The sequence below is a fragment of the Colletes latitarsis genome, chromosome 10 (assembly GCF_051014445.1).
Source record: "Colletes latitarsis isolate SP2378_abdomen chromosome 10, iyColLati1, whole genome shotgun sequence".
NCBI lineage: Eukaryota > Metazoa > Arthropoda > Insecta > Hymenoptera > Colletidae > Colletes > Colletes latitarsis.
This window is the reverse complement of record NC_135143.1, coordinates 8,246,086-8,258,567: the sequence shown is the minus strand read 5'-3', so window position 1 is coordinate 8,258,567 and position 12,482 is coordinate 8,246,086. Positions and strand designations below refer to the sequence as shown.

General features: G+C 33.4%; 2 protein-coding genes across 3 annotated transcripts in view; one reads left to right on the top strand and one right to left on the bottom strand.

Annotated features, from left to right (window-relative positions):
* Nucleotides 1-12,482, top strand: part of Nolo (ADAMTS-like no long nerve cord) — a 581,281-nt gene that overhangs the window by 168,320 nt on the left and 400,479 nt on the right. The gene's annotated exons all lie outside the window — the stretch shown is intronic.
* Nucleotides 4,097-12,482, bottom strand: part of LOC143347045 (hydroxylysine kinase) — a 414,097-nt gene continuing 405,711 nt past the window's right edge. The window contains exon 3 of the transcript XR_013080542.1: nt 4,097-4,110. The gene's annotated coding sequence lies outside the window, so the exon portion shown is untranslated. The remainder of the gene's footprint in view (nt 4,111-12,482) is intronic.

Sequence of the window (12,482 nt, the reverse complement as noted above, 5' to 3'; positions counted from 1 at the left end):
TTTGAAGTATTCTTGGCAGATAGGTTCAACGGAAACGAATTCCATGAGGTCAGATTGTTAAAGGACCTAAAACAATTAAAGCATGCTACTTCAGCAAATTCAAATATGTCTCAATCACATATTATAATGTTGAGTATTCCTTCTCAGCCTATAAATTGATTTTAAGCGATAAACGTCATCAACTAACTCTTGACAATATTGAAAAAATACTCGTAACATATTGTAATTTAAATTATAATTAATTATTATTATGTTTAAGTAATAAAATTATTTGAACATATTTTGAATATATTTTGGATATTCCTGTATATTTTAATATATTATTTGACATATATCACTTACATATTTTTACTTATTTTATTGACATAAACATCCGCAGTCTACTCACAAGCGTAGGATATTATTTAGGTAGAAATATTGTTTTAATTCTTGTTACGATACAGGATGAGTCTGGCAAATGGAACAGGTTATATCATAAATTTAAGAAGAGATAGAGAAGAAACAGGAAAAATTAAATGGAAATGTCCACTTGTTCTACAATAGTACATTTTTTGGGAAACATTTGAGACCTGGTTATAATTATAAGTTTGTGACGGAGTATATATGAGTATATACGAGTATATATGAGTATATGTATATGAGTATAGGTAATCGGTCAAGTACTCGCGAGAGAGAAGAGTTGAACGTAGCCCTCTGCTGACGAGTTCTGATCGACTTAACCTAATCCTAAGAATTGATCTCTAGTTGTGATCGACTTGACCTAATCCTAACCTAATCCTAAGAATTGGTGTCCAATTGTGATTGACCTAACCTAACATGCCAACAATTCAGGGATTCAGAAGTTAGAATTCTATTAGAAGTTAAAATGCTTGAGTCAGAATGGTGCAAGGAAATCGTTGGTAATTCACAAACTTAAACAGTAATACATTGAATTCTTCAACCAGATTGAAATAATATAATTATTAAGCCTAGGACTTGTTACATGGAAGTTTCTATTGGGCTCAAATAGTAGATACAAAGAATTAATATCTAGCTATGATCGACTTAACCAAGTCGTAAGAATTGATCTCTTAGTTGTGATCGACCTGACCTAAACCTAAGAATTGGTGTGTAATTGTGATTCACCTACTCTAACATGCCAACAATTCAGGGATTCAGAAGTTAGAATTCTATTAGAAGTTAAAATGCTTGAGTCAGAATGGTGCAAGGAAATCGTTGGTAACTCACGAACTTAAACAGTAATCCATTGATTTCTTCAACCATATTAAAATAATACAATTATTAAGCCTAGGACTTGTTATATGGAAGTTTCTATTGGGCTCAAATAGTAGACACAAAGAATTAATATCTAGCTATGATCGACTTAACCAAATCCTAAGAATTGATCTCTTAGTTGTGATCGACCTGACCTAATCCTAAGAATTGGTGTGTAATTGTGATTCACCTACTCTAACATGCCAACAATTCAGGGATTCAGAAGTTAGAATTCTATTAGAAGTTAAAATGCTTCAGTCAGAATGGTGCAAGGAAATCGTTGGTAATTCACAAACTTAAACAGTAATACATTGAATTCTTCAACCATATTGAAATAATACAATTATTAAGCCTAGAACTTGTTATGTAGAAGTTTCCATTAGGCACAAATAGTAGAAAGAGAGTATTATATCTGGTTACGATCAACTATACAGCTGAGTAGCTTTCAAATTCAGAAGTTGCTCGATGGAATCCTTGAGTTAAACCACAATGGTGCAAGTTCTGGTAACTTGTGAACCTCCGGAGGTGTTGCATCGAATCCTTCAATTAGGTTAATATAACGCACTTTGTAACTGTTGGAGACAAAGGTTGAAAGTTATTGAGAAATACTCGAATTTCTCGAACTCTACTTATTTATATTCCAGGGAACTACATTTAATAAGGTAGTACAAAAAGACCAATAAATCATATTGGATTAATATCATTCTTCTTCTCGATTCCCTGGCTGAATTTTCACACAACGTTGTACTATTATAGAAAGTATGTCTCCAATAGTATCCAATGAGTCTAGAATCTACTGAATATCTACTGAAAATCTACTTCTCTTAGATCCAAATAGCAAAAAGAAAGTATTGTTTGATTAGTTGGTACGATTTAATTTCTCAGTAACTCGGGAATTCAGAAGTATCTAAGTGGAATCTTCATGTCAGATCACAATAATCCAAAGAAAGCGTTGGTAACTCATGAATCCAGTTCCATTAAATCCTTCACTTGCATTAAGATAATTGGATTGCTAATTAAAAGGGTCTAGAATCTATTACACAGAAGCTCCCATTAGGCCCGGATAGCGAAAAGAAGACAGTCCAAGTTGTAATTAATCTAACGCTCCATGTAAAGTAGGAAACCTTCAAGTTTGATCGAAGCAGTCCAAAAACTAATATTTCACCTATCATAGAACCTAGTCTTAATCTCCGTGTGTCAAATCACAATAATATGAAAACGATCTCCACAATCGATAGATCTCAACGTACCTGTTGGATCGAATCCTCGACTTAGGTCCACCATTTTCCTACGACCAACCGTGTTATAGCCATTCTTCTTTCGCGAATAGTGCGCAACATAAACCTGTCTCGTTATATCGAGCTGATCAATGTTGTCGCGATCGATGTCGTAGCTAAACGTCGACCTAGAAATATTTCTCTTTTGCTCATGAACGTTTCGCTGTCATTGTTACGCGAATATCGCGTAAACCGCGTGCACGCGAATCGATTTCGTCGTACGCACGCGCTCTTTCGCGTGGTTTCGCTCGCGTGCACGTCTCGTACACCTGGTAATTAATAACGTGCTATTGATTAATCACGTTTTTCAACGAATTCGCACTTTTCGCCGCAAACACTTGAGCTCCGGGTTTGTCGACGCGAGCCCATTAGGGTCTCCTTCGATACGGCGATTAATCGCCGGTCGTTTTCACAACACTTTGTTACTCGAACGTGTAATTTATATTTAACGGTATAATTAATAATGTCATTTTACGCAAACGCGGCCGTTTGCGTGATCGACCCAGATAGATTAATTTGCGGACAATTTATGGTATTTCACGCGGCACACAATCTATCATTCTTATATCCTTCTACAGAATACAAACTGATATCGTTTATTCGGTTTCTCAATTTCACGCTAGATTATTTTGTCGATAAAGCATTATTATTAAATATACCAACGATTAATGCGAGGGGATTAATCTTACTCTTACTGAGATATAATTTTGAGTTGAAAGTTAGAGCCTCCGTGAGTAAATTTATGCAATCATAGTGGTATATGCGTCAGTAAGTTATAAAACACATTTATTAAGTTACGAAACACATAAAATGTCGTTACTATGTAAATTTAGTTATTCTAACTTGCTTGCATGATCCAAAATCATATTTCTGTAGATATAACTGTATTTATGTTCTTCTTAGCGAAGTCTGTATAAATTGAATCATTAATGGAATAATATCAAGCAATAATTATATATACTCATCAACTGTAAGTACAGATAAACAACAAATAAGTATAGATTTCTAATAAAATATGTCCATAATAAATTAAGGACGGAAGACCATTTTAATTTATCTACATACATTAAATAAACATACTAGTTTCGATGTTTCTTGAATAAAATATGCACAAACAGACTATAATCGGATCATATACAGGGTGTTCGGCCACCCCTGGGAAAAATTGTAATGGGAGATTCTAGAGGCCAAAATAAGATGAAAATCAAGAATACTAAATATTTCGGGTAAACATTTTTGGCCACATAGTATATTTTCGGTGAAGAATTTTTTTCTCACAAGTACGTAGGATTTCGGAAGTATGTGTATTCAATAAAAATGATTATAATTGACCCCCGCAATTGAAAATAATTTTTCCAGATCGATTTGAAATTTTTTACTTACCCCCTTATCGATTTTTCTTAAAAATTCGTTTTTGATTTTTAGTAATTTTTTTTTACGCCCTACAGAAAAGTTGTCTAATACTTTTTTGCAGGTACCCATGAGCTCTACGTCAGAAAAAAGTTTCATTGAAATATATTCACTATTGTAGGAGTTTTGGTCGTTTAAAAATTCGATCATTTTTATGAGGTTTTCCTAACTATACAGGGTCAAGAAACAACTTTTCGAATATTTTTGGAATTTCTACATATTCTTCACCAAAATACGCGTTGTTTGGCATTTGAAAAATTAAAATCCTTCAATCCGTTCAGGAGTTATGACATTTTAAAGATTCGCATGAAATTTCAAGGAAGCATTTCTGACCTGAGATAATATTTTCGGTAAGGAATTTTTTTCTCGATAATGCGTAGAATTTCGGGGGTATATCTATTCACGAAAAATGATTGTAATTGGTTCCTGCAACCGAAAATAATTTTTTCGGAACGATTTGAAACACATGAAATTTCAAGGGAATCATTCATTCATGATCAGACATTATATTTTCGGTAACGAATTTTTTTCTCGAAACTGGGTAGGATTTCGGGGGTATGTCTGTTCACCAAAAAAGCTTATAATTGAGCCCTGTAACCATAAATAATTTTTTCAGAATGATTTGAAATTTTATAATTTAATTTTTTTAATAACTTTTTAATGAAGTCTCAATCAAGGAATTGATATTCTTCATTTTCGTCTTATTTTGGCCTCTAGAATCTCCCATTCAAATTTTTCCGAGGGGTGGCCGTACACCCTGTATAAAAATGTAACAAATTTACCAACTTCTTCGATAAAAATAAATGATATCTGACCCTTGAACGACCCTCTTTAATACTTCATCAAACAGAACAGAATTATTTGCAGTTTATCGGATACGGATTTTCTGTGTAACCGGTGATAAATTAATCTTTCCACCGTATTTGAGTAAAGAGGTAGTCTGGTTCAGAGACATTAAACACGTCGACTATTTGTTGCAATTTCTTGGAATTTTAGGTATAAAAATGACACATCGACAAACGAATTGTAAAAATCCAAAAAACTGATAGAGTTAGAGTACTTGATACTAAACTTCAAAATCATATTTATCGAAATAATATTATTCAAACCGTTATCTCCCACAAAGTTTGTGAAACCGATTATTTAGCAAATAAAAGAAAACAACTAATTTGCAAACACAATAATGTATTAACAATGTGAATATATAAACATAAAATTTAATTTTAATTTTAAAATTAGTTAACAGAAAATGTTCAGTGCGGTTATATGAATCATTTTTAAAAGCATACAATAATCAAAATTTAATTTTATTCGTCACGTATTTTTACAAATTATGTATTGATTATGGTCCGTTATCACAGTTATATTATTTCTAATATACATTCGTTATTTGTAGCAATCGTAAACAGTATTTGAAATCAATCTAAACAAGAAACAAATTTTTGCATAGAAAAATTAAACTGTCTCTCTCCATTGGTAAAGAAAAAATTTATTTAAATCATATTCATTTCATATTGAAATCACATTTATTAATGTTCAAATCAAATACTTGGAACATGAAAATGATAACGACCTTTTATTTACAAAAAACATTGTTTATTCCAAAGAATTATTTCCTCCAATCGCAATAGTATCAAAATAATGTATCGGAAAATATGACGTATCCGTCTTTGTGAATCATTTTTCATACAATACAAAAACGAATAATCATTAATTTTCGATAAAATTTATACAAGCACCTACTGTTTGTACAAAAATGTGTACAAAATTTGAAATTGATAGGTTCAGTACCGTTCTCAAAATTAATTCACGAACAAAAGGATATAAATTCGGACATTTCAGAAACTAAATACACTCTTCAAAGAAATGTGGGAGATCGATGAAATTTCGAGAGTTTAATCGAACAAAATGCAGTAAATGGGAAACGAGAATCGAAGCTTCGTCTTTAATAATGGTTGTCGATGGCCACGTGCAGGTTGTTCGGCGTTCAAGTATTTATTGGCGATCGAATTAGTTCCAGAATTTTGATAGGAAATCCATTAACGGGGACGTCGCAGGAGGGATGCGCGCGTCAGTCAACCAATTTTTCTTCCGCGGTAATGCGGAGGAAAATGTGGAAAGAAAATCAGCTTCCAGAAATTTTTACGATATCCGGTTTGCGAGAGTTTTTCTTTCCAACCGCAGCTGCGTACGCGGCCCGAACTTTTCGCGACGCTTTCGTTAGGTTTATGTTCAGATTTAACTGCCTGTTTGCGGAAACTCGAAAGCAACCTGGAAAATAAACTGCGAATTTTATCCTACTCGTACAAATTTCCTTCTGTAACCCGATAACTATTCTATGGAATTATTTGGAAAATAAAAATTGAAGTAGAATGCATATTCAAAGAACATCTCAGCTTAATATGAAAAATCAGCTATTGATATAAATACTATTTTTAATAAACATGTTATATTAAATATATAGATCTATTAATCTTGAGATCTATATACATCTATTAAAATATATTAAGAGTCAGATAATGTATAATTATCTATGGATTTATCGAATATACAGGGTGTTCGACAACCCTTGGGAAAAATTTTAATGGGGGATTCTAGAGGCCAAAATAAGACGAAAATCAAGAATACCAATTTGTTGATGAAGGCATCGTTAAAAAATTATTAACGCTTAAAGTTCCGACCGTACTGAATTTTTTTCTCGAAAATGCGCAAGATTTCAGGGGTATGTCTATTCACCAAAAATGATTGTAATTAACCCCTACAAATGAAAATAATTTTTCCAAAACGATTTGAAATTTTTTAATTTTGTCGAAAAATTACACATATTTTCGAATTTTTTTTTCGAAAATGGGTAGGATTTCGGGGGTATGTGTAATGACCAAAAATTATTGTAATCGACTTCTGCAACCGAAAATAATTTTTTTTAAACGATTTGAAAAATTTTTTTTTCGCTGAAAAATGTAGGCACCTACCCCCTGTCGATTTTTCTTAAAAATTCCTTTTTCATTTTTAGTAATTTTGTTTGACGCCCTACAGAAAAGTTGTCTAATACTTTTTTGTAGGTACCCATGAGCTCTACTTCAGGAAAAAGTTTCATTGAAATATATTCACAATTGTAGGAGTTATGGCTGTTTGAAAATTGGACCATTTTTATGGGGTTTTTCTCATTTTGCAGGGTCAAGGACCAACTTTTCAAATATTTTTGCGATTTGTACATATTCTCCGCCAAAATACGCGTAGTTTGCTTTTTTAAACATTAAAATCGTCTAATCCGTTCAGAAGTTATGACGTTTTAAAGATTCGCATGAAAATTCGGGCAGACATTTCTGGCCAGAAATTATATTTTCAGTAAGGAATTTTTTTCTCGAAACTGAGTAGGATTTCGGGACTATGTCTGTTGACCAAAAATGCTTGCAATTGACCCCTGCAACTAAAAATAATTTTTCCAAGACGATTACGAAAGTCTTTTTTTTCACCCAAAACTTTCAGCACTTACTCGAATTTTTTTCTGGAAAGTGGGTAGGATTTCGGGGGTATATATAATGACCAAAAATGATTGTAATTGACCCCCGCAACCGAAAATAATTCTTCCAGAACTATTTGAAATTTTTGAATTTAATTGTTAATAACTTTTTAACGAAGCCTCCATCAACAAATTGGTATTCTTGATTTTCGTCTTATTTTGGCCTCTAGAATCCTCCATTAAAATTTTTCCCAGGGATGGCCGAACACCCTGTATAATTTATATATTAACGTATAATCCACAATTTATATACAATAAATTTTATATTTATAATAAATCAATGTATTTTTAATGCTTAAAAACAAAACGAAATGAAATTAAGGACAAGTGCCCAAAACTACGAGACTCTTCTAATTATAATATGGCAGTTATAAAGAAACATTCCGAAAAAAGATGAACATAAAATGTAATGTAAAAGTAGATACCAGAGAATTTTTTGAGTGTTTATCAATCATAAACTAAAAAATACATACTTGCATCTAAAATTGTAATCGTCTGCCGATTTCACTTGGTTTGTCACAATCCTTTTGTTTTGTATTGTACTATGCAAATAATTGTTAACAATTTCATTTACTAAAAATACAACAAACCCACGTAAATAAAAGCAACTTAATTTTTGAACTAAATAAAATGAACGTAAGAAATATTGTATTTATAAATTCCTAGCGGAAATGCTCTTCTTTGGAAGAGCGTCTTTTAAGAAGTTTGTTATATCGTTTATGCGATAATGTTGAGAACATTTAACCTATCCTTTTTGCAGATTCACAAGCGTGCTTCGAATTTCACGTAAAATAATTCCGAACGAAATTTCCCGATTAAAATCGCCCAGAGGAGAAACTGAATCCGTAATTCAAACTCTACCCGTAGCGAAATTTGTTCGTTGAAAAGCTCGAACAATTTTCGTAATATCAGCAATAATTTTTCGTCCGATGAATGTCTTAAATAGCTGACGGCCGGTATAAAATGGACTTCGGTGCACGTCGTGCTTCATTTTCATCGTTCATCCCCGTAGTTCGACCTAATTTCGTTCCATCGGAAACAACGAGCCAGAGAAATGATCGTTGACCAACTTCCTCTTTCTCGTTTGCTGTTTCCCGCGAGAAAAAAAAAAGAAACTGTAATAAATCTGACAGAACGGTCTCTTGAAAGACGCTGCCTTAATCCAGTGCCTACCTAAATCAAACCGTAAATCACGACTGCCTTCGTAGGTCGTACATCGTTGAACTACGGACAGGAGATAAGCTGAAACGCGCATTTGAGATTTGTAGTAATTTAAAGCGTCCCGCGGGAACACATTTTTCAAAGTCACTCGAACATAATGCCCGTGGTAATTAAACGCACAATGTTAAATTCGCCGAATAGATCGCTCTTGGCGAAATATTCATGGTAGTCGAAGCTGTTTGGAGACGCCATTTGTTTTTTATGTTTTCTCTCCCATATACCGACTGAATAAATTTCTAAAACAGATGAAAAATTAATTTATGCCATCTGTGACTCTCCGAGACTCTGAAGTTGCATTTACATTTCTGAAGTCTAATTGAATTTTATTACTTATGTATATGCTTTAGAGACAGTATGTTAAATCGAGATGTTTGAAAGTGATAACGAAAAATGATAATTCGTTCAACTAAAATATTATATTAAGTATTGAGACTAAAAATGTTTAATTTTTTAAATTTGTACTTAACATAATTTAGAATTTCCTTTTACTTATCATCAAACAAATTTTTTGTTATTGAAGAGTGCTGTAATGAGCCCTTCGATGAATTTTTCGACAGAAGAAATTATAGTAACTGTACTAAAATTATTTTTTCTTAGTAACATCACAAAATGTATCTCAAACGAAATAAGACGAAAATCAAGAATATCAATTTCTTGATTGAGGCTTCGTTAAAAAGTTATTAAAAAATTAAATTAAAAAATTTCAAATCATTCTGAAAAAATTATTTTTGGTTCCGGGAGTCAATTATAAGCTTTTTTTGTGAATACACATACCACCGAAATCCTGCACAGTTTCGAGAAAAAAATTCGTTACCGAAAATATAATGTCTGATCATAAATGAATGAATCCCCTGAAATTTCGTGTTTCAAATTGTTCGGAAAAAATTATTTTTAACTGCGAGGGTCGATTATAATCATTTTTCGTGAATAGCCATACCCCCGAAATCCTACGCATTTTCGAGGAAAAAATTCCTTACCGAAAATATTATCTGAGGCCAAAAATGTTCCCTTGAAACATGCGAATCTTGAAAGTGTCATAACTCCTGAACGGATTGGGAGATTTTAATGTTTCAAAAGCCAAACAACGCGTATTTTGGTGAAGAATATATAGAAATTCTAAAAATATTCGAAAAGTTGTTCCTTGACCCCGCAAATGAGAAAAACCCCATAAAAATGGTTGATTTTTCAAATAGCCATAACTCCTAAAATAATAAATATATTTAAATGAAACTTTTTTCTGAAGTAGAGCCCATGGGTATCTACAAAAAAGTATTAGACAACTTTTCTGTAGGGTGTCAAACAAAATTACTAAAAATGAAAAACGAATTTTTAAGAAAAATCGACGGGGGGTAGGTGCCTGAATTTTTCAGCAATAAAAAATTTTTTCAAATTGATCTGGCAAAATTATTTTCAGTTGCGGGGGTCAGTTACAATCATTTTTGGTGAATAGACATACCCCCGAAATCCTACGCACTTTCGAGAAAAAAATTCGAATAGGTGCCTAAATTGTCGGCGACAAAAAATATTTCAAATCGATTTGGAAAAATTATTTGCAGTTTTTGTGGTCAATTACAATCATTTTTGGTGAATAGACATACCTCAAAAATTCTGGGCATTTTCGAGAAAAAAATTTAGTACGTGTGGAACTTCAAACGTTAATAATTTCTTAACGAAGCCTCCATTAACAAACTAGTATTCTTGATTTTCGTCTCATTTTGGCCTTTAGAATCTCCCATTAAAATTTTTCGCCAGGGGTGGCCAAACACCCTGTATACATACAGCAAATGTATACACTTATTTGAAATTAATTGTGGTGATTAAATATGAGTCTGTTAATAAAATGTTCAAACCTATTTCCTTAACTGGAAAAAACCAAAGAAAAATAATTAGAGTCATTGTCGTCTGAGAAGGAATATACATTTTTGAATATGTACACACAGATATAAAATTTCACTACTATACAAATTTATCCAACTAAAATTTGAATTAAAAACAAATTTAAGTACACTTTGCGAACGTGTCGATGATACTCGAGAAAATAATCGTGTCACAGAATAACTGAGATGATTGGGCAACCCAAAACTCTCTTCTAAAATTTTGACTCGATTATTAGAATCGTATTGTATGCTATTGTCGACGTTCGAAACGAAACGTGAGCTTCCATCCCCTGAAGGAACAGATACTTCCAAGTTTCTGAAAGCTACTCAATTATTTCACGGATGGTGCCGGGCACCAACAACCAGAACCAATCTTTTCTTTTCGTCTCGACGTATCGATCAATGGTCGATGATCGTTTTTACTCGAACCGATTACAACGCGACGAAAGGGACCGTCCGCAACAGGAAGAGATTGCTCCACTCGGAAACATTTCGCGGAGCCCTTTCTCCACCGGACCTCGACATACATAAATATGCATGAAAACGCGGACGTTAAAAGAAAAAAAAAAAAAAAATCACCTTCCTCTCACGGACCACGTATTCACGGGTTTTCATAAAGCCCGAACGGACGGGTCTTCACAAGCTACAGTCGCGTCTCGTCGGTATAATAGAGCCTTCCCGACGATGGTTCCTTTAAAGAACATGCGGCTATCATCGACTTTGCCCGAGCACCGACTTGCCTATCAGATGATGTAACCGAGCCAGCTTCCAACCCCCTCCGTAAACCCGGTTCCCAGGGTGTGTAGCATCCGAGCGCTCTTTTAGGCGCCAGAACGGCTACCCCTAACCTAGTAGTCGCCAACCATTCTCCAAAGATCGACGAAATTCTCATTCGAACAACAGATAGTGTTGGCTCTCACAAAGTTCGTGAAGCCGATTATTTAGCAAATCGAAAAGAAAACACTTATTTGCTAACACAACAATTTGTTAACAATTCGAATATACAGGATGTTCGGTAATTGGTGGTACAAGCGAAAAGGGAGTGATTCTGCATGAAAAAATAAGTCTAAAATATGGAATAAAAATTTTTCATGTGACGCTTTGTTTTCGAGAAATTCGGCTTTGAATTTTCGACGGGAACGCGTGCACTTGATCGTGTCTTGTTATAACGGATCTTGCTGTAAATCATTGTCTGGATTGAAGTTTATGTTGATAAACACTTCCAGTGTCACGGAATTGTTTATTGTACATTTTCAACATTTTCAAAAATTTCTGTAATACTAAACTTTATTATTACTCCAACATCTTATTTCAGTATGTGTTTCCAATTTTCTGTTACGATAAAAACAAACTTAAACTGCAATAATAACCAGCGAAAATTCAAAGTCGATTTCCTCGAAAACAAAGCCGTACATCAAAAATTGTTATTCTATATTTTAGACTTATTTTTTGATATAGAATCACCCCCTTTTCGCTTGTACCACGAGTTACCGAACACCCTGTAAAACAAAACGAGTTAACAGAAAATATTCAGTACGGATATATAGGGTGTTCGGCCACCCCTGGGAAAAATTGCAATGGGATATTCTATAGGCCAAAATAGAACGAAAATCAAGAATATCAATTTATTGATGGAGGCTTCGTTAAAAAGTTATTTTCGTTTAAAGTTCCGCTCGTACTAAATTTTTTTCTTGAAAATGCGCAGGATTTCAGGCGTATGTCTATTGACCAACAATGATTATAATTGACCCCTGCAATCAAAAATAATTTTTCCAGAACAATTTGAAATTTTTTTTTCGTCGAAAAATTAGGCATCTGCCCCCCGTCGATTTTTTTTAAACATTCGTTTGTCATGTGTAACTAATTTGGTTGACGTTATACGGAAAAGTTGTGTAATACTTTTTTGTAGGTACCCATGAG